Source organism: Lissotriton helveticus, chromosome 2_1 (assembly GCF_964261635.1).
Source record: "Lissotriton helveticus chromosome 2_1, aLisHel1.1, whole genome shotgun sequence".
Classification (NCBI taxonomy): domain Eukaryota; kingdom Metazoa; phylum Chordata; class Amphibia; order Caudata; family Salamandridae; genus Lissotriton; species Lissotriton helveticus.
The window spans coordinates 224205330-224230893 of record NC_136059.1 but is presented as its reverse complement, the minus strand read 5'-3'; positions in this window follow the sequence as shown (position 1 = coordinate 224230893).

Here is a 25564-nt window from a genome sequence, read left to right as displayed (position 1 = left end):
CACTCTTGACTTCAAGACCTGAGAGTAGACTTTCTCTAAGAATGCTGCAATTAAAGGCAGAGTTGCAAAACCCTAAGTGGTCAAGGATAATCTTCGGATCCAGATGCAGTTTGACCCAGAATAGTTGTAATTTTTGTAGCAATAATTGGAGAGAACGTGGACAATATGCCATTTGTGGTATGCCCAGAGGAATCATGTTCCAAAGATGAAAGATCAGTCTGATCCTTGGGCTCCCAAAATTCTGAGACAGCATCCTTCATCTTGTCCATAAAGAATGTGGCCACCCTATGGCAAAACACTTAAAAATCCTCCAACATCTGTTGGGTTGACGGAGTCCCTCTGAGAACCACAGGGCTGAGGCTTTCCTCCTGTAATCGGTTTGGATTTTAATGGAAGCTACCCCGTCAATAGCTAACAGCACCCATTTATAGGAATCCTCTCCTGTCTGTCCCTGTGAAAAGGTAGGGCCGAATTCGACCAAGAACCCTTCAGTGTTTGCCCGGCGTTAGCCGCCTCTCATACCATTCAAGATTACCAAACAAAGAGGCAGGCGCTGGAGACGGAAGGCAGGAAACAGGAGTTAATTCTGACGGAGCAGAACACGTCAAATCAGACAACAGGGTATCTTCTCGAGGTGCTCTAACCACATCTCTGAGGCCTGGCCTCTTATACACAAGTTTATGGCTTTATTACATTTATGACATCCGTGGTATTGCTTTGAAGTACGAGAAAGGCATCTTTGGAATCCCCGGTTCAGGCCCGTTCTCACACATATCTACAGTAGGGGTCCCCACCCAAATCTCAGCATGATGGCTATCGCGCAGCTGGACATTCCGCTGGGAACAGGAATGCGGGCGATCGGTCAGATCTAGGGGTGTGAAGGCATTGATTAATCCCCGCTCCTTTGATGTGAGGCGAGGTCTTACTGCAGGGGGCAATAAACCGTATCTGTAGGGCTAGGTGATGGCCTGGGATCAGGCCGGACAATCGGGCAGGGAGGAAGAGGTTATCAGAAGAGCCTGTTCTATGAATGAGATGAAAGAGTGAGGGGGTTCAGCACGGGATGTGGCTCGGGGACAGGGTCGCGCTGGAGGTGCGTTTATGACCCAAGCAGGAGAGACCGGGGGCTGTCGGGGCGCGGGGGGGTGCTTGCGAGGCCGGGGAGTGAGGGGGAGAGACGCGCAGGCTATTGGCAGTGGGCAGAGAGGCCATGGCTCACAAAATGGCTGCCACTTACGTGCACGTATGGATCCGAAAAGGACATGATGGCGCCGATAATGTTTACGCCACAATCCAGATTTTAACATCCCTGACTGCTTGAGCCTATTTCCTGGGACATGCATGGGAAGACATACCTGGTTCATGTTTGGTGTCCCAACATGGTGAAGTCAGATTTTAAATTACAATTCTCAAAAAGCCTCATTTAGAAAGTCAACATATTTCTTCCTTAGCTTTTTGGTGGCTGCAGCCTGTCTCTGGTCACATGACTGGATGCAGTTGGCAGTTGGACTTTGTGTATTTATCCTGGACAGCTAAACACAATGGGAGCTTAGGTGTGACTGGATGGGCCATCACTGACAGGATGAGAGGAGGAGCTGGCCCCAGCCTCACTTACAATGAGTAGGCTGTGTCCACACATAGGGTCTAACCACCCTGCATTTTCACTTCAGCCAGCTTGGAGCCAGGGTAGGGGAGGCAGGGAATTCCATGCACTTCAAAGACACTGTCTAGAAGCTTCTCCCACCTTCCAGAACCAGGACATAAGTGTATAAATGGACAACCTCAGATACCAACACTTCTGGACCTGTGGATACTCTGCCAGGAAGATGGACTACTATGTGGTGCTGAAGGACTGTCACTCTGCTGGACTGATACTCTAAAGGAGCTGCTGCCTTGCTGTACTGACCTGCTACCCTCTTGTCTCAGGAAGAAGAACTAGACCTGCAGCTCAATCTTGAGCCCAGGAACCCAGAGTGACTCAGAGGGCTTGTCTGCTGGCCTCCATATCTCATACTTAGGGACAAAACAGGCTCCCCACAACTCCTGGACACATCTTCAGTGAGTTAATGACCCGCATGTGGCGCCTCACAGGTCCTGCGCCCCATGGCGTGGCTCTCGAGTTCTTAAATTCATGCCTTTGATCTCTGCGCAATCAAGAATGGCCCGTAAGCATGGAACCGTGCAAATCAGTTCGCCTCTTCACAGAGCATGCATCAATAGCCCATGTCGACCGCAAACATTAACCACCAGCCCGCCTGTTCATGATGCCCGGCCTAGTCTTCATGCCGACCACTACCAGTGATACACCCGTTGCTCCCGACAATCTTCTTAAAAGGGAACTGGACTCTTGGCACAAAACTTGAGATAGTTCTTCAGCAGAACTAATCTGGGATTGTATCTAACCTAGGCGGCCTGAACATTTGAATTTGATCCAGTTCCGTACGACCAATAGATAGGGTTGGTGCATTATGCTTTTACGTGCTATATTGCAGCTTATTCTTTAAAAATTCAGAACACTGGTTCTACTGATTTGGTTTTTGCCATTTTGTTTTGTGTTATTTATTATATTTTGCTCTATTTGTGTAACTTGGTGTGGGATGTAGGATGCAACAACGCGTGTTATTACAACGCGTGCTGTTACATTGCAGTCGTTACAACAACTGCATGTTACAACGCTATGCCTTTACAACTCAAGTCTTTACATCCACTTGTGCTAGGTGGCGTGCTAACATTAAAAAAGTGTAATTTACTATTCCAACTCCAGTCCACTCATCAGTAGGGAAGGTGTTGGGATAGTAAACTACACTATTTTTAATGTTAGCACGCCATCTAGCGCAAGTCGATGTAAAGACTTGCGTTGTAAAGGCATAGCGTTGTTACATGCGGTCGTTGTAACAACCGCGATGTAACAGCACTGCGGTGTACTGACCGCATTGTAAAGGATGTTTCCCCTTGGTGTGTGATCTTTTGGAGTGGTGTTTTCACTGTTTTACTGGTTGAAGCGTTGCACAAACAATTTACCTCTACGTTTAGCCTGACTGCTACGCTACCAGAGGGTGAGCAGAGATTAATTTGGGGTTTGCGTTTGCTTTACCCTGAGTAGGATTGAGATTGCTGCATGAGCAAGGTTCAAACCCCAGTCAACCAGTAACACAATTTCTAACATCCCTAGCATACGGTACAAAATGAACCTAGGGCCTGGAAATTAAACGCCACTAGTGCACTGCAGCACTTATTGTGCCATCCACTATAGTGGAATTGTAAACATGGTTACAGACTAACCATATAGCCCAACTGTAATTGCACAGAACATACAACGCTGACCGGTCAAAGTAGATCTCTTTTGATAGGTAAAACCCTTCCTTTTAAATATTAGTAAGGCAACCTGATGTAAGACTTGTATACCCGAAGACAGGGTCTATGGTATTTAAAAGTAGGACATGACAACATTTAATATTAGCATATCTTACAGTGACTAGGCCCCCCAAAATCTATTTTCACTATATGAAGGCTGGCCGGCCCATAGAGTGAATATTAAATACTAATACTGTGTCTTGTGAAAAGGACTAGCTAGAAAAATAATTGAACACCTTTTTTTAATAGTTTGTTACAATATAATTCAATAGAGAATTTGGATTGTTAATTAATATTAAAAGAAAGTAACTTTAAGAAAATTACCCTTTACCTGCCTGAACAGTCAGAAGGCTAGTTAACATAAGCCTCCACCATCTCCCAGCCATTAAGTAACCTTGAATAGGTGTTAATATGCATGAAATACCTCTCTGGAGTAAACAATAGGCTGTCTGGAATGCCCAAAGATGAACTCGGCAGAATATACAGGGTGAGGGTTGTGGGCATCCTTTTTGATACTATGTCAAATCCTGCTTCAGTGTCAAATCGTACTTGAAAGGTTTGCTAGGTGTAGGAAATTGGGCTACCGGTTGAAGGTAGAGAACCATTAGTGAAGCAGCACCCAGAATTATTGTCAGGGTAAAACACAAGCAAACTCCAAACTAACTTCGGCTTAACCCTCAAGTATCCCGGCACAAAAGGAAACAGGCTTAACTTAGAGGCAATGTGTGGAGTATTTATTCAGCCCTTCAAACAGTAATAAAGTGAAAACACACCACACACCATGTTAGAAATATAGAGTAAAATTGAATAAATTATGTCAGACCAAAACAACCAAAATCCAATCACTAGAACCCAAGATATGCAATTTCAAAGTTTTAAGTGAAAATAGTGCCTAGAATCACAAAGTGCCAACTGTGGTTATGTGGTCTCGCATGATACAAGTACCAAGGTAGGCCTGCGGAACAAAATACCCTAAATCCTGGTTTGTGGAGCATGTAGAGATCCCGAGTTGAGGATGCATCATGCAGCAAGGGTTCACAGGAAGCAGCAGTGTTACGATGCAGAGCCCTGCGTCATTGTTGAAGATGCTGTCAAAGAGAAGCTTGCGATGCCAAGACCTGCGTTGAGGGTGCATTGTGCAGTGGCGGTTTAGAGAAAGATGTGTCTCTGATGCGAGGTCCTGCTTTGGGGATGCATCACGAAATGGTGGTTCAAATATGGCTGCAAAGAGATGCGTTGTACTGCATCAGTTCTCCCAACAGGGCCAAGGCTCGGCTGGCAGAACACCTCCGCACCCACTTCCAAGGGTCCAGGACTGGGGTGTCACCACTAGGGCTGGACTGGGAACCAAAACCGGCACTGGCAAAGTGCTCGGCCCCCCCCCCACCTCCCCACTTGGGGGGTTGGAGGTGCCGCTGAGCGCTTTGCTAGGGCCGGTTTTCAGCCGATTTTGTTGCAGGGACGATTTTGCAGCTATGCTGCAAAAACGGCCCCTGTACAAAATCTGGCCCCCACCCGTGCGGAGCACCGGGGATTGCCAGGTGCCCGCTATGGCCAGTACGGGACTGGTCACCACTTGGAAGGCAAGCTAACAGACAACAGAGTCCAGGGGCTGGGTTCAAGGCGGTTGGAGCCGTTCCTGTCCCTGACACTCTGGTAAGGAGCTCAGCCACCTAGTTCTTGGAGTCACTCTGGTGGTCCTGGGTTCAAGGTGCAAGTCAAGTCCTTCGCACTCAGGCAGCAATGCAGCAAATCAGTACAGCAGTCCTTCTGATTCTTTCACAGGTCCAGCAATGTACTGAAAAGTTGGGTCTGAGGGGCAATTATTTATACCAGAGGCCCACTTTGAATTAGAAGTTTCTAGAGGCGTCCAATCCCCTCAGAGGTGCTTGAAGCATCCTGCCTCCCTGCCTTGGCCCCAGCTAGTCTGGGGTCACAAAAGACTAGTGTCAAACCCTTTGTGAGTGTGCTCAGGCAGAGCCTTTTTGATATGTAAGTGTGGTAGGAGACAGCTCCTCCCCCTCACTGAGTCAAAGATGGCCCATCCTGCCAACACCTATTCCCCCTTTGTCTCACGGTCTGGGAGCAGCACACAAAGGCCAACTGCCAGCTACATCTAGTCATGTGACAAATTAATATAAGATTTTTTTTTACTATCTGGACATGTAGAAATGAAAAGTGTACGTCCCACTTATTAAATACACTGCACCCTGCCCATAGGGCTATTTGAGGCGTACCCTAAGGGTGACATATTTATTAATAAAAAGGAAGGTGGTTTATTTTGCCAGGTCGAACTGATAGCTTAAAACTTCACACAAGGGCCTAAGACATGTTTAAAATGGCTACTTAAGTGTTTGCCACAATCAGTATTGCAGGCCCACTAGTGGCATTTAATTTACAGGCCGGGATACACGTAGTACCATTTTAAGAGGAACTTACACATAAATTAAATGTGATAGTTTGGTTAAGCAAATTTTACTATGTTTAAAGGAGAGAGCACAGGCACTTTGCAACTGGTTAGCAGTGGTCAAGTCAACATAAACAGGTTCAGAAAGCTGGAGGGTGAAGACAAAATGTTTAGGGAGGACCCTGCAGAGATGCCCAAGTCCAACACTGGGTCTACATATACCTCTTTGAGCACACTTGAAAGGGAAGAGAACATAATGCCAAGACAATTCCTATGGATCCACTGTCTGGATGTTTAAGTACTCCGCCTTTGTGTTATCAGAACTCTGTGCCTGGGTTTATTGTGGTAACAGTGGCTGCCACAAACTGTATTTTAGTGTTAGATTAGGAGGACACTAGGATTAAAATGGCACATCCCCGCACAGCGCGCGCTGACATCATCAGGGATTCGCAGGCGCTCGGGAAGCCATTTGCTTCCTGCGCGCCAAGGAGAAAGGTGAGTTTCTCGTGTCTAGGGTGGTTTGGGGCCGCAAAGAGGCATCAGGGGAGAGGAAAGAGATTTTCCTCTCCCCTGATGTCTCTTTGCAGGGCATTTCTGCCTCACGATCGCGCACAGCGTCGCGGAAATGCCCACTACTAGCACCAGGGATTTAAATTTAGTTTACAGGAAGCGACCCCTTGGGCAAGGATCGCTTCCAGGTGGCCTGTGAATATATTTTCGTTTTTCTGCCCCCCCTGGGAGCAAATCGGCCTTTTTTTTTGTGGCCGTTTTGCCCCGGAGGTGGGGGGGCAGAAATTCTCCACTAGCACCAGGGTTTTTTTGGGGGGGCAATGTTTTTATTTTGGAAGCGACCCCTTGGGTAAGGGTCGCTTACTGGTGGCCTAATTTATGATCATGATTTTCTGTCCCCCCTGGGGGCAAATCAGCCCATTTTTTTGGCCGTTTTGCTCCCGGGGGGGGGGGGGGGGGGGGCAGAAAATCCCCACTACCACCAGGGAATTTAAATTTAGGGGAAGCAACCCCTTGGGCAAGGGTCGCTTCCAGGTGGGCTGTGAATTTCTTTTTGATTTTCTGCCCTCCCCCCCCGGGGGCAAATCGGCCCATTTTTTGGGCCGTTTTGCCTCCAGGGGGGGGGGGGGGGCAGAAATTCGCCACTAGCACATGCTTTTTTTTTTGTTGCAAGGTTAGTATTGACCCCTTGTGCAATGGTCACTTCCTGGAGGGGGCTTAATTTTTTACGTATATTTTGTGCCCCCCCCGGGGGCAAATAGGCCAGTTTTTTTGCCCTTTTCTGCCACTAGGCACCAGGGATTGTGTTTTTTGTAATGGCGGCTACCCCTTGGGCAAGGTTTGCTTCTTAGAGGGAACTTGTTTTAGGTTTGTTTTTCTGCTTCACCCCCACCCCCCTGGGGGCGAATTGGCCCTTTTCTTTTCAGTTTTTTGGCCCACTAGGCCCTAGGAATTGAGTTTTGTAGGGTGTGGAAGTGAGCCCTTGGGCAAGGCTTGCTTCCAATGTTGGTTATATATATATTTTTTTTTTACTGCCCGCCTCCCTTGGTGCCAGTTGGTCTTTTTTTGTTCTTACTGCCCCCGTGTGAGGGGGGTATTGTTAGGACCAAAAAGACCGACTGGCACTAAAGGCATCAGGCAGTAAAAAACGTTAAAAAAATTAACCAGTGTCTTGATTGAAACCCTCACCTAATCCTAATTGGTCTAAGCCCTATTTGATGGCCCATCTGGGCGAATGTAAATTTGGGGGGCAAATTTGTGTGTTGTTTTTTTAATTGTTATATTGTTTGTGAAATGTGGTAGTAATTTTTTTTTCTTCTCTATTTTTGTCTTGTTCCAGGCTTTTGCTGTTTGGATTGTTGTAGGTTGCGGTTCTGTTATTGCTGGTTTTGCAGCTTGTGTAGTTGCATGTGCTTGGTAAGTGAATGTATTTTGTACTACTTTCCCTAGATGATTGTCTTTTTGAAAAAGGTGTACTTATAGCAGTTTGTGTGGCTCTGTGTTTTTTTTTCTGCATTAGTGCTTGATGTGCACTTTGTTTTTTAATGTGTAATTTTTTTTCTATTTCTAGTGGGATATCATTTCTTTTTGCTGTGTCTCAGCAGAGTAGGTGCTGGTGAGTGTAGCTATATTTTGTAAAAGTGAAATTGTTTTGGATTGTATAGATCTTTGTGTGAAAGCCTTACCTTGTTTACTTCTTACTTTGCACAGTGTAGGTTATTGTTCACTTGTGTGTGCAGTCTTCTTGCTTTGTAAGGATAATGGCTAGTCGCAGGATTACTGCTCAGCAGGTTCTTGATTTGCTTTTTGTCTTCCTCTGACCATGGTTCAGAGACTGAGTCCGATTCGGACCCAGAGGTAGGGGCAGAAGATTCAGGCAGTGAGTTTTCTCTTCGCATGGAATCATCGGATGATGAATCTTCTTCTAGTGCTGATGAAGTGCCTATGGTAGAGGAGGACATTGATGTGCCGGTAGTGGGCCAAGAGGCATCTGTGATTATGCCTAGGGCCGCAAGGTTTCCTTTCTTTTTACGTCGGCAAGAGGCATGTGGGCTGCAGCCTGCGCCCAAAAGGCTTCACATTGCTGTGGTGCGCCAAGAGGCATCTGGTGCTGTTAGTCTTCCTGTTGGTGTAGTGCAGCAAGAGGCAAATGTTGAAGAGATGAAGAAGTTTTTGGGATTAACTTTTTTGATGGGCTTGCTAAGGAAGCCATCAATGTCTTCATATTGGTCCACTAGTCCCTTGATGGCAACAGCTATATTTCCAGCAGTCATAAGTCGTGATCGGTATATGCTTCTTCTGCGGATGATGCATTTCGTTGATAATGGTTTAGCGTTGCCACGCGATCACCCCGATTTTGACCGTCTGTTTAAAATTCGGCCTGTCCTTGATCACTTTGTTGATCGTTTTTCTGAGATCTTTGCTCCTGGTAAAGAAATTGCAGTGGATGAGTCTTTGCTATTGTTCAAGGGCCGCTTGGTTGTTAGGCAATACATTCCTAGTAAGAGGGCACGCTATGGAATCAAACTGTATATGCTGTGTGACAGTGAGACTGGATATGTCTACAATCGCAGGGTGTACACTGGTAAGGAGTCCAGCATTAACCCTCCTGGTTGTCCTTCCTCTTTTGGAGTGACTGAGAAAATTGTGTGGGAACTAGGTCGAGTATTATTTAACAAAGGCCACCATTTATATGTAGATAACTTCTACACTGGTGTGCGGTTGTTCAAGGAGTTGGCCAAAGTGGGCACTGTTGCTTGTGGCACAATGCGCTGTAACCGTAAAGGCTTCCCAAAGGAACTTGTTTGCAAAAGGCTTGTGCGGGGACAGTCTAGTGCATTGCGATGTGGGGAGCTTCTAGCTGTGAAGTTTTCAGACAAGAGAGATGTGTACATGCTGACTGCTATCCATGATGAAAGTACTGTACCTGTGCCTGTTTGGAGCCAGGGTGCTGAAGTGCACAAACCTGTGTGCATTTTAGCTTACAATAAGTACATGGGTGGTGTTGACAGAGTAGATCAGAGGTTGGAACCTTATGCTGCTCTTCGAAAGGCTTACATTTGGTACAAGAAGTTGGCTATCCATCTTTTCCACTTGGCATCCTTTAATGCTTTTGTTATGTTCCAGAAGTCTTGTCCTGAGTCCAAGATGCCTTTTGTTAAGTTTCAGGAGTCTATATTAGGCAGCCTTGTACTAGTGGAGCAGGCAAGTGTTCCTAGATTTGGAGTGGTGGAGGATGTGGCTAGATTGAAAGATCGCCACTTTCCTGAATACATTCCTCCCACTTCAGCAAGAGACTTTCCGACTAGAAGATGCAGAGTCTGTTGGCGAAGAGGCGTGCGAAAGGAGTCTCGTATGTACTGCCCTGACTGTCCTTCTAAGCCTGGATTGTGTGTGTCAGCTTGTTTTAAATCGTACCACACGCAAAATAAGTTTTGGGAGTTTTAATGAGCTGTAAACTGAATTGCCTGGTCTGTATTCTGTAATTTTTTTTAGTTTGTTTCAAGGATTGGCATTAGTGCAATGTGTTTAGTTTTAGAATTTGTGTTAGCTGATTTGTAGGTATTTCCATTTGTTTAGTGTTATTTTGAAAAAAAGAATTCTAAATGTGATTGTGGTGTGTGAAGGCTGGTGCTTGGATGGCGGTGTGCGTGGATTGGCGCTTGGCTGGTGGTGTGCGTGGACTGGTGCCTGGCTGTCAGAGTGCATGGATTGGTGTTTTACGGGTGGTGTGTGTGGATTTTTGTTTGGCTGGCGGAATGCATGGTTAGGTGCTGGTGGTTGGCTGACGGGCTGCGTGGACTGGCGCTTGGCTGGTGGTGTGTGTGGAGTGGTGCTTGGCTGGTGGTGTGTGTGGAGTGGTGCTTGGCTGGCGGTGTGTGTGGAGTGGCGCTTGGCTGGATGGTGTGCGTGGAGTGGTACTTGGCTGTCTGTGCACGGAGTGGTGCTTGGCTGGCGGTGTGTGTGGAGTGGCACTTGGCTGGATGGTGTGCGTGGAGTGGTACTTGGCTGTCTGTGCACGGAGTGGTGCTTGGCTGGCGGTGTGTGTGGAGTGGCGCTTGGCTGTCGGTGTGCGCTGAGTGGTGTTTGGCTGTCTGTGCACGGAGTGGTGCTTGGCTGGCGGTGTGTGTGGAGTGGCGCCTGGCTTGCGGTGTGCCTGGAGTGGTGCTTGGCTGGTGGTGTGTGTGGAGTGATGCTTGGCTGGTGGTGTGTGTGGAGTGGCGCTTGGCTGGATGGTGTGCGTGGAGTGGTACTTCGCTGTCTGTGCACAGAGTGGTGCTTGGCTGGCGGTGTGTGTGGAGTGGCGCTTGGCTGGATGGTGTGCGTGGAAGGGTACTTGGCTGTCTGTGCACAGTGTGGTGTTTGGCTGGCGGTGTGTGTGGAGTGGCGCTTGGCTGGTGGTGTGCGTGGAGTGGTACTTGGCTGTCTGTGCACGAAGTGGTGCTTGGCTGGCCATGTGTGTGGAGTGGTGCTTGGCTGGTGGTGTGTGTGGAGTGGTACTTGGCTGTCGGTGTGCGCTGAGTGGTGTTTGGCTGGTGGTGTGCATGGTCTGGTGCTTGGATGATGGTGTGGGTGGACTGGTGCTCGGCTGGCGGTGTGTGAGTAGTTACTTTCTGTTGGTCACTACACACACTGCTAGTTGAGTGACTCTCCACACAGTCCATCATTTTGTGTGGTTGCAGTGTCAGAAATGTGGGCGTGTGAAAGTGATGGGCCCTTGAATAGCGCTGTCTGCTGGTGTGAGTGTTGTAATGTGATGGGTCCGCGGCTGGCGGTGTGAATGTTTTGTATGTGTCACACGTACGAAAGGTGTATGAATGGCCTGTAAAGAGGTTGGTGCCTTGACGTGGCTTTACAGCTCACGAGCTGTGAGTCAGTGGTTCAGTTTATCATACTTTCAATTATACGCAGTGTATTTCATTTTTGTGAAATTACTTGCGAATACAATTGTATGTACTGAATCATCACTCACCCTCGTGCCAAATCCAACCAGTATGTGTGTGTGCTTGCTGTTTAGATCGCAGTGTAGTAATATTTGTCTTTTTTCTCTTTCTGAAGTAGGGTGTACCTTGTCCCTTTTTGTGAATGTTGTAATGTTTTGCTTTTCCTTCCGGATGGTGTCAATGGTCTGGTGTGTATCAGGTATGAAAGGTGCGTGAATGGCCTGTAAAACGGTTGGTGCCTTTTCGTGGCTTTACAGCTCACGAGTTGCGAGTCACTGGTTCGGTTTTTATGCATTTATTTATTGACAGAGCATTTCATTTTTCTGAAATATCTTGTTAATAAAATTGAATGTACTGAACCATCACTCGCCCTCGTGCCAAATCCAACCTGTATGTGTGTGTCTTTGAGGAATAGATAGCCGTGCTTGAATGTTTGACTTTTGAGTAACTCTGTTAAGGTGTACATTATAGCTATAAATAACTTACTAAATTTAGATATTATTGTTAAACCATGGGAGTATATGGTCATGTCTTTCTGGTGTATTCTATTGTTTTTTTTTATCCACAATCTCCTGCAAATTTGAAAATGTCTGTCACAATTTCCTTGCAATATTGTCCAAAGAATTGCACGCTCTCAAATTGAAAACTTAATTCATTCAAAACAATTTGGTTTTGCAAGAGGGTTCCCATGAGTTTTTGGCCCAGGGCTCGGCGGGCATCTTTGGAAACTACCATACCCAAACTGTTCTGAAAACTAGACACCCGGGGGAGTCCAGGGATGTATGGCATGCGTGGGTCTCCCAATGTTTTCCTACCCATTTTACTCGGGAGAATAAGGGGAACACTGGGCTGTAGGACATTTTTACCGCCACAGTGATCCCATGCAAAAATGTACGGAAAAGTTTTTTTTTAACCTAAATTTAAGGTTTGCAGGGATTTCTGGGTAGGAAGACATTGGGGGGCTCACGCATGCCATACCTCCCTGGACTCCCCCGGGTGTCTAGTTTTCAGAACTGTTTGGGTTTGGTAGTTTCCAAAGATGGCTGCCAAGCCCCGGGCCAAAAACTTAGGTGCCCCCCCAAAAACAGAAGGTAGTTTTGCTATAGGTTATTTTCAATTCCCTACCGTACGATTTGGACCTTTTCCTGTTGCAGCCACTATGCCTACCCACGCAAGTGAGGTACCATTTTTATCGGGAGACCTGGGGAAACGCTGGGTATGTGGAAATTTGTTGATCCACGCAGATTCCAGAACTTTCCACCACAGAACTATCAGGAAAATGGGTGTCTAGTTTTCAAAAATGTATAGGTTTGCTAGGTTTCGCTAGGTGCCGGCAAAGCTAGGGTTCAAAAACAAAAGGTAGGCTCTTTGCCAAAAAAGGGCACGATTTCACTGCAAAATTGAGTTGCGACCACGTTGCGTTTTGCGCTGTTTCCTGTCGCAGCCACTAGGCAGACCCAGGCAAGTGAGATACCAATTTTATCGGGAGACCTGGGGAAACGCTGGGTGGGTGGAAATTTGTTGACCCACGCAGATTCCCGAACTTTCCACCACAGAAATGTGAGCGAAATGCATTTTTGTCTATTTTTTAGCTTTGCAAGGGATTCTGGGTAACAGAACCTGGTGGAAGGCAGTCGAGTCACCCCATCCTGAATTCCCCTGGGTGTCTAGTTTTCAAACATGTATAGGTCTGCTAGGTTTCCCTAGGTGCCGGCAGAGCTAGGGTTCAAAAACAAAAGGTAGGCTCTTTGCCAAAAAAGGGCACGATTTCACTGCGAAATTGAGGTGGGACCACGTTGCGTTTTGCGCTGTTTCCTGTCGCAGCCACTAGGCAGACCCAGGCAAGTGAGGTACCATTTGTATCGGGAGACCGGGGGGAACGCTGGGTGGGTGGAAATTTGTTGATCCACGCAGATTCCAGAACTTTCCACCACAGAACTATCAGGAAAATGGGTGTCTAGTTTTCAAAAATGTATAGGTTTGCTAGGTTTCGCTAGGTGCCGGCAAAGCTAGGGTTCAAAAACAAAAGGTAGGCTCTTTGCCAAAAAAGGGCACGATTTCACTGCAAAATTGAGTTGCGACCACGTTGCGTTTTGCGCTGTTTCCTGTCGCAGCCACTAGGCAGACCCAGGCAAGTGAGATACCAATTTTATCGGGAGACCTGGGGAAACGCTGGGTGGGTGGAAATTTGTTGACCCACGCAGATTCCCGAACTTTCCACCACAGAAATGTGAGCGAAATGCATTTTTTGTCTATTTTTTAGCTTTGCAAGGGATTCTGGGTAACAGAACCTGGTGGAAGGCAGTCGAATCACCCCATCCTGAATTCCCCTGGGTGTCTAGTTTTCAAACATGTATAGGTCTGCTAGGTTTCCCTAGGTGCCGGCAGAGCTAGCGTTCAAAAACAAAAGGTAGGCTCTTTGCCAAAAAAGGGCACAATTTCACTGCGAAATTGAGGTGGGACCACGTTGCGTTTTGCGCTGTTTCCTGTCGCAGCCACTAGGCAGACCCAGGCAAGTGAGGTACCATTTGTATCGGGAGACCGGGGGGAACGCTGGGTGGGTGGAAATTTGTTGATCCACGCAGATTTCAGAACTTTCCACCACAGAAATGTGAGGGAAATGCATTTTATTTGTCAATTTTTTAGCTTTGCAAGGGATTCTGGGTAACAGAACCTGGTGGTAGGCAGTCGAGTTACCCCATCCTGAATTTCCCTGGGTGTCTAGTTTTCAAAAATGTATATGTTTGCTAGGTTTACCTAGGTGCCGGCAGAGCTAGGGTTCAAAAACAAAAGGTAGGCTCTTTGCTATAAAAGGGCACGATTTCACTGTGAAATTGAGGTGCGACCACGTTGCGTCTTGCGCTGTTTCCTGTCGCAGCCACTAGTCAGACCCAGGCAAGTGCGGTACCATTTTTTTTGGGAGACCCGGGGGAACGCTGGGTGGCTGGAAATTTGTTTATCCACGCAGATTCCAGAACTTTTCACCACAGAATTGTGAGGAAAATGCATTTTTTTTGTCAATTTCTTAGCTTTGCAGGGGATTCTGGGTAACAGAACCTGGTGGTAGGCAGTCGAGTCACCCCATCCTGAATTCCCCTGGGTGTCTAGTTTTCAAAAATGTATAGGTTTGCTAGGTTTTCCTAGGTGCTGGCAGAGCTAGGGTTCAAAGACAAAAGGTAGGCTCTTTGCCAAAAAAGGGCACAATTTCACTGCGAAATTGAGGTGCGACCACGTTGCATTTTGCGCTGTTTCCTGTCGCAGCCACTAGGCAGACCCAGGCAAGTGAGGTACCTTTTTTTCGGGAGACCCGGGGAAACACTGAGTGGTTGGAAATTTGTTGATCCACGCAGATTCCAGAACTTTCCACCACAGAAATGTGAGGGAAATGCGTTTTTTTTTACAATTTCTAAGCTTTGCAAGGGATTCTGGGTAACAGAACCTGGTGGTAGACAGTCGAGTTACCCCATCCTAAATTCCCCTGGGTGTCTAGTTTTCAGAAATGTATAGGTTTGCTAGGTTTACCTAGGTGCCGGCAGAGCTAGGGTTCAAAAACAAAAGGTAGGCTCTTTGCCAAAAAAGGGCACAATTTCACTGCGAAATTGAGCTGCGACCACGTTGCGTTTTACGCTGTTTCCTGTCGCAGCCACTAGGCAGACCCAGGCAACTGAGGTACCATTTTTATCGGGATACCCAGGGGAACGCTGGGTGGGTGGAAATTTGTTGATCCACGCAGATTCCAGAACTTTCCACCACAGAAATATGAGGGAAATGCATTTTTGTTTGTCAATTATTTAGCTTTGCAAGGGATTCTGCATAACAGAACCTGGTGGAAGGCAGTCGAGTCACCCCATCCTGAATTCCCCTGTGTGTCTAGTTTTCAAAAATGTATAGGTTTGCTAGGTTTTCCTAGGTGCCGGCAGAGCTAGGGGTCAAAAACAAAAGGTAGGCTCTTTGCCAAAAAAGGGCACGATTTCACTGCGAAATTGAGGTGGGACCACGTTGCGTTTTGCGCTGTTTCCTGTCGCAGCCACTAGGCAGACCCAGGCAACTGAGGTACCATTTTTATCGGGATACCCAGGGGAACGCTGGGTGGGTGGAAATTTGTTGATCCACGCAGATTCCAGAACTTTCCACCACAGAAATATGAGGGAAATGCATTTTTGTTTGTCAATTATTTAGCTTTGCAAGGGATTCTGCATAACAGAACCTGGTAGTAGGCAGTCGAGTCACCCCATCCTGAATTCCCCTGTGTGTCTAGTTTTCAAAAATGTATAGGTTTGCTAGGTTTCCCTAGGTGCCGGCAGAGCTAGGGTTCAAAAACAAAACGTAGGCTCTTTGCCAAAAAAGGGCACAATTTCACTGCGAAATTGAGATGCGACCACGTTGCATTTTGCACTGTTTCCTGTCGCAGCCACTAGGCAGACCCAGGCAAGTGAGGTACCATTTTTTTTGGGAGACCCGGGGAAACATTGGGTGGGTGGAAATTTGTTGATCCACGCAGATTCCAGAACTTTCCACCACAGAAATGTGAGGGAAATGCGTTTTTTTTTGACAATTTCCAAGCTTTGCAAGGGATTCTGGGTAACAGAACCTGGTGGTAGACAGTCGAGTTACCCCATCCTGAATTCCCCTGGGTGTCTAGTTTTCAGAAAAGTATAGGTTTGCTAGGTTTCCCTAGGTGCCGGCAGAGCTAGGGTTCAAAAACAAAAGGTAGGCTGTTTGCCGAAAAAGGGCACAATTTCACCTAGAAATTGAGGTGCGACCACGTTGCGTTTTGCGCTGTTTCCTGTTGCAGCCACTAGGCAGACCCAGGCAAGTGAGGTACCATTTTTTTGGGAGACCCGGGGGAACGCTGGGTGGGTGGAAATTTGTTGATCCACGCAGATTCCAGAACTTTCCACCACAGAATTGTGAGGACAATGCATTTTTTTTGTCAATTTCTTAGCTTTGCAAGGGATTCTGGGTAACAGAACCTGGTGGTAGGCAGTCGAGTCACCCCCTCCTGAATTCCCCTGTGTGTCTAGTTTCCAAAAATGTATAGGTTTGCTAGGTTTCCCTAGGTGCCGGCAGAGCTAGGGGTCAAAAACAAAAGGTAGGCTCTTTGCCAAAAAAGGGCACGATTTCACTGCGAAATTGAGGTGGGACCACGTTGCGTTTTGCGCTGTTTCCTGTCGCAGCCACTAGGCAGACCCAGGCAAGTGAGGTACCATTTGTATCAGGAGACCGGGGGGAATGCTGGGTGGGTGGAAATTTGTTGATCCACGCAGATTTCAGAACTTTCCACCACAGAAATGTGAGGGAAATGCATTTTATTTGTCAATTTTTTAGCTTTGCAAGGGATTCTGGGTAACAGAACCTGGTGGTAGACAGTCGAGTTACCCCATCCTGAATTCCCCTGGGAGTCTAGTTTTCAGAAATGTATAGGTTTGCTAGGTTTACCTAGGTGCCGGCAGAGCTAGGGTTCAAAAACAAAAGGTAGGCTCTTTGCCAAAAAAGGGCACGATTTCACTGCGAAATTGAGGTGCGACCACGTTGCGTTTTACGCTGTTTCCTGTCGCAGCCACTAGGCAGACCCAGGCAACTGAGGTACCATTTTTATCGGGTACCCGGGGAACGCTGGGTGGGTGGAAATTTGTTGATCCACGCAGATTCCAGAACTTTCCACCACAGAAATATGAGGGAAATGCATTTTTGTTTGTCAATTTTTTAGCTTTGCAAGGGATTCTGCATAACAGAACCTGGTGGAAGGCAGTCGAGTCACCCCATCCTGAATTCCCCTGTGTGTCTAGTTTTCAAAAATGTATAGGTTTGCTAGATTTCCCTAGGTGCCGGCAGAGCTAGGGTTCAAAAACAAAACATAGGCTCTTTGCCAAAAAAGGGCACAATTTCACTGCGAAATCGAGATGCGACCACGTTGCATTTTGCACTGTTTCCTGTCGCAGCCACTAGGCAGACCCAGGCAAGTGAGGTACCATTTTTTTTGGGAGACCCGGGGGAATATTGGGTGGGTGGAAATTTGTTGATCCACGCAGATTCCAGAACTTTACACCACAGAATTGTGAGGAAAATGCGTTTTTTTGTCAATTTCTTAGTTTTGCAAAGGATTCTGGGTAACAGAACCTGGTGGTAGGCAGTCGAGTCACCCCATACTGAATTCCCCTGGGTGTCTAGTTTTCAAAAATGTATAGGTTTGCTAGGTTTCCCTAGGTGCCGGCAGAGCTAGGGTTAAAAAACAAAAGGTAGGCTGTTTGCCGAAAAAGGGCACAATTTCACTGCGAAATTGAGGTGCGACCACGTTGCGTTTTGCGCTGTTTCCTGTCGCAGCCACTTGACAGACGCAGGCAAGTGAGGTACCATTTTTTTGGGAGACCCGGGGGAACGCTGGGTGGGTGGAAATTTGTTGATCCACGCAGATTCCAGAACTTTTCACCACAGAATTGTGAGGAAAATGCATTTTTTTTTGTCAATTTCTTAGCTTTGCAGGGGATTCTGGGTAACAGAACCTGGTGGTAGGCAGTCGAGTCACCCCATCCTGAATTCCCCTGGGTGTCTAGTTTTCAAAAATGTATAGGTTTGCTAGGTTTCCCTAGGTGCCGGCAGAGCTAGGGTTCAAAAACAAAAGGTAGGCTCTTTGCCAAAAAAGGGCACAATTTCACTGCGAAATTGAGGTGCGACCACGTTGCGTTTTGCGCTGTTTCCTGTCGCAGCCACTAGGCAGACCCAGACAAGTGAGGTACCTTTTTTTCGGGAGACCCGGGGAAACACTGAGTGGTTGGAAATTTGTTGATCCACGCAGATTCCAGAACTTTCCACCACAGAAATGTGAGGGAAATGCGTTTTTTTTGACAATTTCTAAGCTTTGCAAGGGATTCTGGGTAACAGAACCTGGTGGTAGACAGTCGAGTTACCCCATCTTAAAATCCCCTGGGTGTCTAGTTTTCAGAAATGTATAGGTTTGCTAGGTTTACCTAGGTGCCGGCAGAGCTAGGGTTCAAAAACAAAAGGTAGGCTCTTTGCCAAAAAAGGGCACAATTTCACTGCGAAATTGAGCTGCGACCACGTTGCGTTTTACGCTGTTTCCTGTCGCAGCCACCAGGCAGACCCAGGCAACTGAGGTACCATTTTTATCGGGATACCCGGGGGAACGCTGGGTGGGTGGAAATTTGTTGATCCACGCAGATTCCAGAACTTTCCACCACAGAAATATGAGGGAAATGCATTTTTGTTTGACAATTATTTAGCTTTGCAAGGGATTCTGCATAAAAGATCCTGGTGGAAGGCAGTCGAGTCACCCCATCCTGAATTCCCCTGTGCGTCTAGTTTTCAAAAATGTATAGGTTTGCTAGGTTTCCCTAGGTGCTGGCAGAGCTAGGGTTCAAAAACAAAACGTAGGCTCTTTGCCAAAAAAGGGCACAATTTCACTGCGAAATTGAGATGCGACCACGTTGCATTTTGCACTGTTTCCTGTCGCAGCCACTAGGCAGACCCAGGCAAGTGAGGTACCATTTTTTTTGGGAGACCAGGGGGAATATTGGGTGGGTGGAAATTTGTTGATCCACGCAGATTCCAGAACTTTCCACCACAGAAATGTGAGGGAAATGCGTTTTTTTTGACAATTTCTAAGCTTTGCAAGGGATTCTGGGTAACAGAACCTGGTGGTAGACAGTCGAGTTACCCCATGCTGAATTCCCCTGGGTGTTTAGTTTTCAGAAAGGTATAGGTTTGCTAGGTTTCCCTAGGTGCCAGCAGAGCTAGGGTTCAAAAACAAAAGGTAGGCTGTTTGCCGAAAAAGGGCACAATTTCACCTAGAAATTGAGGTGCGACCACGTTGCGTTTTGCGCTGTTTCCTGTCGCAGCCACTAGGCAGACCCAGGCAAGTGAGGTACCATTTTTTGGGGAGACCAGGGGGAACGCTGGGTGGGTGGAAATTTGTTGATCCACGCAGATTCCAGAACTTTCCACCACAGAATTGTGAGGACAATGCATTTTTTTGTCAATTTCTTAGCTTTGCAAGGGATTCTGGGTAACAGAACCTGGTGGTAGGCATTCGAGTCACCCCATCCTGAATTCCCCTGTGTGTCTAGTTTCCAAAAATGTATAGGTTTGCTAGGTTTCCCTAGGTGCCGGCAGGGCTAGGGGTCAAAAACAAAAGGTAGGCTCTTTGCCAAAAAAGGGCACGATTTCACCGCGAAATTGAGGTGCAAACATGTTACATTTTGTGCTGTTTCCTGTCGCAGGCACTAGGCAGACCCAGGCAGGTGAGGTACCATTTTTTTTGGGAGACCTTGGGGAATGCTGGGTTGGTGGAAATTTGTTGATCCACACAGATTCCAGAACTTTCCACCACAGAAATGTCAGGAAAATGCGTTTTTTTGTTAATTTCTTAGCTTTGCAAGGGATTCTGGGTAACAGAAACTGGTGGTAGGCAGTCAAGTCACCCCATCCTGAATTCCCCTGGGTGTCTAGTTTTCAGAAATTTATAGGTTTGCTAGGTTTCCCTAGGTGCCGGCAGAGCTAGGGTTAAAAAACGAAAGGTAGGCTCTTTGCCAAAAAAGGGCACATTTTCTCTGCGAAATTGCGGTGCGACCACGTTGCGTTTTGCGCTGTTTCCTGTCACAGGCACTAGGCAGATCCAGGCAAGTGAGGTACCATTTTTTTCGGGAGACCTGGGTGAACACTGGGTGGGTGAAAATTTGTTGATCCACGCAGATTCCAGAACTTTCCACCACAGAAATGTTGGGAAAATGCGTTTTTTTTGTCAATTTCTTAGCTTTGCAAGGGATTCTGGGTACCAGAACCTGGTGGTAGGCAATCGAGTCACCCCATCCTGAATTCCCCTGGGTGTCTAGTTTTCAAAAATGTATAGGTTTCCAAGGTTTCCCTAGGTGCCGGCAGAGCTAGGGTTCAAAAACTAAAGGTAGGCTCTTTGCCAAAAAAGGGCACATTTTCACTTTGAAATTGCGGTGCGACCACGTTGCGTTTTGCGCTGTTTCCTGTCGCAGGCACTAGGCAGACCCAGGCAAGTGAGGTACCATTTTTTTCGGGAGACCCGGGGGAACGCTGGGTGGATGGAAGTTTGTTGATCCACACAGTGTCCAGAACTTTGCAAAAAAGAAATGTGAGGAAAATGCATTTTTTTTGTCAATTTCTTAGCTTTGCAAGGGATTCTGGGTACCAGAACCTGGTGGTAGACAGTCGAGTTACCCCATCCTGAATTCCCCTGGGAGTCTAGTTTTCAGAAATGTATAGATTTGCTAGGTTTACCTAGGTGCCGGCAGAGCTAGGGTTCAAAAACAAAAGGTAGGCTCTTTGCCAAAAAAGGGCACAATTTCACTGCGAAATTGAGGTGCGACCACGCTGCGTTTTACGCTGTTTCCTGTCGCAGCCACTAGGCAGACCCAGGCAACTGAGGTACCATTTTTATCGGGTACCCGGGGAACGCTGGGTGGGTGGAAATTTGTTGATCCACGCAGATTCCAGAACTTTCCACCACAGAAATATGAGGGAAATGCATTTTTGTTTGTCAATTTTTTAGCTTTGCAAGGGATTCTGCATAACAGAACCTGGTGGAAGGCAGTCGAGTCACCCCATCCTGAATTCCCCTGTGTGTCTAGTTTTCAAAAATGTATAGGTTTGCTAGATTTCCCTAGGTGCCGGCAGAGCTAGGGTTCAAAAACAAAACATAGGCTCTTTGCCAAAAAAGGGCACAATTTCACTGCGAAATCGAGATGCGACCACATTGCATTTTGCACTGTTTCCTGTCGCAGCCACTAGGCAGACCCAGGCAAGTGAGGTACCATTTTTTTTGGGAGACCCGGGGGAATATTGGGTGGGTGGAAATTTGTTGATCCACGCAGATTCCAGAACTTTACACCACAGAATTGTGAGGAAAATGCGTTTTTTTGTCAATTTCTCAGTTTTGCAAAGGATTCTGGGTAACAGAACCTGGTGGTAGGCAGTCGAGTCACCCCATACTGAATTCCCCTGGGTGTCTAGTTTTCAAAAATGTATAGGTTTGCTAGGTTTCCCTAGGTGCCGGCAGAGCTAGGGTTAAAAAACAAAAGGTAGGCTGTTTGCCGAAAAAGGGCACAATTTCACTGCGAAATTGAGGTGCGACCACGTTGCGTTTTGCGCTGTTTCCTGTCGCAGCCACTTGGCAGACCCAGGCAAGTGAGGTACCATTTTTTTGGGAGACCCGGGGGAACGCTGGGTGGGTGGAAATTTGTTGATCCACGCAGATTCCAGAACTTTTCACCACAGAATTGTGAGGAAAATGCATTTTTTTGTCAATTTCTTAGCTTTGCAGGGGATTCTGGGTAACAGAACCTGGTGGTAGGCAGTCGAGTCACCCCATCCTGAATTCCCCTGGGTGTCTAGTTTTCAAAAATGTATAGGTTTGCTAGGTTTCCCTAGGTGCCGGCAGAGCTAGGGTTCAAAAACAAAAGGTAGGCTCTTTGCCAAAAAAGGGCACAATTTCACTGCGAAATTGAGGTGCGACCACGTTGCGTTTTGCGCTGTTTCCTGTCGCAGCCACTAGGCAGACCCAGACAAGTGAGGTACCTTTTTTTCGGGAGACCCGGGGAAACACTGAGTGGTTGGAAATTTGTTGATCCACGCAGATTCCAGAACTTTCCACCACAGAAATGTGAGGGAAATGCGTTTTTTTTGACAATTTCTAAGCTTTGCAAGGGATTCTGGGTAACAGAACCTGGTGGTAGACAGTCGAGTTACCCCATCCTAAATTCCCCTGGGTGTCTAGTTTTCAGAAATGTATAGGTTTGCTAGGTTTACCTAGGTGCCGGCAGAGCTAGGGTTCAAAAACAAAAGGTAGGCTCTTTGCCAAAAAAGGGCACAATTTCACTGCGAAATTGAGGTGCGACCACGTTGCGTTTTGCGCTGTTTCCTGTCGCAGCCACTAGGCAGACCCAGACAAGTGAGGTACCTTTTTTTCGGGAGACCCGGGGAAACACTGAGTGGTTGGAAATTTGTTGATCCACGCAGATTCCAGAACTTTCCACCACAGAAATGTGAGGGAAATGCGTTTTTTTTGACAATTTCTAAGCTTTGCAAGGGATTCTGGGTAACAGAACCTGGTGGTAGACAGTCGAGTTACCCCATCTTAAAATCCCCTGGGTGTCTAGTTTTCAGAAATGTATAGGTTTGCTAGGTTTACCTAGGTGCCGGCAGAGCTAGGGTTCAAAAACAAAAGGTAGGCTCTTTGCCAAAAAAGGGCACAATTTCACTGCGAAATTGAGCTGCGACCACGTTGCGTTTTACGCTGTTTCCTGTCGCAGCCACCAGGCAGACCCAGGCAACTGAGGTACCATTTTTATCGGGATACCCGGGGGAACGCTGGGTGGGTGGAAATTTGTTGATCCACGCAGATTCCAGAACTTTCCACCACAGAAATATGAGGGAAATGCATTTTTGTTTGACAATTATTTAGCTTTGCAAGGGATTCTGCATAAAAGATCCTGGTGGAAGGCAGTCGAGTCACCCCATCCTGAATTCCCCTGTGCGTCTAGTTTTCAAAAATGTATAGGTTTGCTAGGTTTCCCTAGGTGCTGGCAGAGCTAGGGTTCAAAAACAAAACGTAGGCTCTTTGCCAAAAAAGGGCACAATTTCACTGCGAAATTGAGATGCGACCACGTTGCATTTTGCACTGTTTCCTGTCGCAGCCACTAGGCAGACCCAGGCAAGTGAGGTACCATTTTTTTTGGGAGACCAGGGGGAATATTGGGTGGGTGGAAATTTGTTGATCCACGCAGATTCCAGAACTTTCCACCACAGAAATGTGAGGGAAATGCGTTTTTTTTGACAATTTCTAAGCTTTGCAAGGGATTCTGGGTAACAGAACCTGGTGGTAGACAGTCGAGTTACCCCATGCTGAATTCCCCTGGGTGTTTAGTTTTCAGAAAGGTATAGGTTTGCTAGGTTTCCCTAGGTGCCAGCAGAGCTAGGGTTCAAAAACAAAAGGTAGGCTGTTTGCCGAAAAAGGGCACAATTTCACCTAGAAATTGAGGTGCGACCACGTTGCGTTTTGCGCTGTTTCCTGTCGCAGCCACTAGGCAGACCCAGGCAAGTGAGGTACCATTTTTTGGGGAGACCAGGGGGAACGCTGGGTGGGTGGAAATTTGTTGATCCACGCAGATTCCAGAACTTTCCACCACAGAATTGTGAGGACAATGCATTTTTTTGTCAATTTCTTAGCTTTGCAAGGGATTCTGGGTAACAGAACCTGGTGGTAGGCATTCGAGTCACCCCATCCTGAATTCCCCTGTGTGTCTAGTTTCCAAAAATGTATAGGTTTGCTAGGTTTCCCTAGGTGCCGGCAGGGCTAGGGGTCAAAAACAAAAGGTAGGCTCTTTGCCAAAAAAGGGCACGATTTCACCGCGAAATTGAGGTGCAAACATGTTACATTTTGTGCTGTTTCCTGTCGCAGGCACTAGGCAGACCCAGGCAGGTGAGGTACCATTTTTTTTGGGAGACCTTGGGGAATGCTGGGTTGGTGGAAATTTGTTGATCCACACAGATTCCAGAACTTTCCACCACAGAAATGTCAGGAAAATGCGTTTTTTTGTTAATTTCTTAGCTTTGCAAGGGATTCTGGGTAACAGAAACTGGTGGTAGGCAGTCAAGTCACCCCATCCTGAATTCCCCTGGGTGTCTAGTTTTCAGAAATTTATAGGTTTGCTAGGTTTCCCTAGGTGCCGGCAGAGCTAGGGTTAAAAAACGAAAGGTAGGCTCTTTGCCAAAAAAGGGCACATTTTCTCTGCGAAATTGCGGTGCGACCACGTTGCGTTTTGCGCTGTTTCCTGTCACAGGCACTAGGCAGATCCAGGCAAGTGAGGTACCATTTTTTTCGGGAGACCTGGGTGAACACTGGGTGGGTGAAAATTTGTTGATCCACGCAGATTCCAGAACTTTCCACCACAGAAATGTTGGGAAAATGCGTTTTTTTTGTCAATTTCTTAGCTTTGCAAGGGATTCTGGGTACCAGAACCTGGTGGTAGGCAATCGAGTCACCCCATCCTGAATTCCCCTGGGTGTCTAGTTTTCAAAAATGTATAGGTTTCCAAGGTTTCCCTAGGTGCCGGCAGAGCTAGGGTTCAAAAACTAAAGGTAGGCTCTTTGCCAAAAAAGGGCACATTTTCACTTTGAAATTGCGGTGCGACCACGTTGCGTTTTGCGCTGTTTCCTGTCGCAGGCACTAGGCAGACCCAGGCAAGTGAGGTACCATTTTTTTCGGGAGACCCGGGGGAACGCTGGGTGGATGGAAGTTTGTTGATCCACACAGTGTCCAGAACTTTGCAAAAAAGAAATGTGAGGAAAATGCATTTTTTTTGTCAATTTCTTAGCTTTGCAAGGGATTCTGGGTACCAGAACCTGGTGGTAGACAGTCGAGTTACCCCATCCTGAATTCCCCTGGGAGTCTAGTTTTCAGAAATGTATAGATTTGCTAGGTTTACCTAGGTGCCGGCAGAGCTAGGGTTCAAAAACAAAAGGTAGGCTCTTTGCCAAAAAAGGGCACAATTTCACTGCGAAATTGAGGTGCGACCACGCTGCGTTTTACGCTGTTTCCTGTCGCAGCCACTAGGCAGACCCAGGCAACTGAGGTACCATTTTTATCGGGTACCCGGGGAACGCTGGGTGGGTGGAAATTTGTTGATCCACGCAGATTCCAGAACTTTCCACCACAGAAATATGAGGGAAATGCATTTTTGTTTGTCAATTTTTTAGCTTTGCAAGGGATTCTGCATAACAGAACCTGGTGGAAGGCAGTCGAGTCACCCCATCCTGAATTCCCCTGTGTGTCTAGTTTTCAAAAATGTATAGGTTTGCTAGATTTCCCTAGGTGCCGGCAGAGCTAGGGTTCAAAAACAAAACATAGGCTCTTTGCCAAAAAAGGGCACAATTTCACTGCGAAATCGAGATGCGACCACATTGCATTTTGCACTGTTTCCTGTCGCAGCCACTAGGCAGACCCAGGCAAGTGAGGTACCATTTTTTTTGGGAGACCCGGGGGAATATTGGGTGGGTGGAAATTTGTTGATCCACGCAGATTCCAGAACTTTACACCACAGAATTGTGAGGAAAATGCGTTTTTTTGTCAATTTCTCAGTTTTGCAAAGGATTCTGGGTAACAGAACCTGGTGGTAGGCAGTCGAGTCACCCCATACTGAATTCCCCTGGGTGTCTAGTTTTCAAAAATGTATAGGTTTGCTAGGTTTCCCTAGGTGCCGGCAGAGCTAGGGTTAAAAAACAAAAGGTAGGCTGTTTGCCGAAAAAGGGCACAATTTCACTGCGAAATTGAGGTGCGACCACGTTGCGTTTTGCGCTGTTTCCTGTC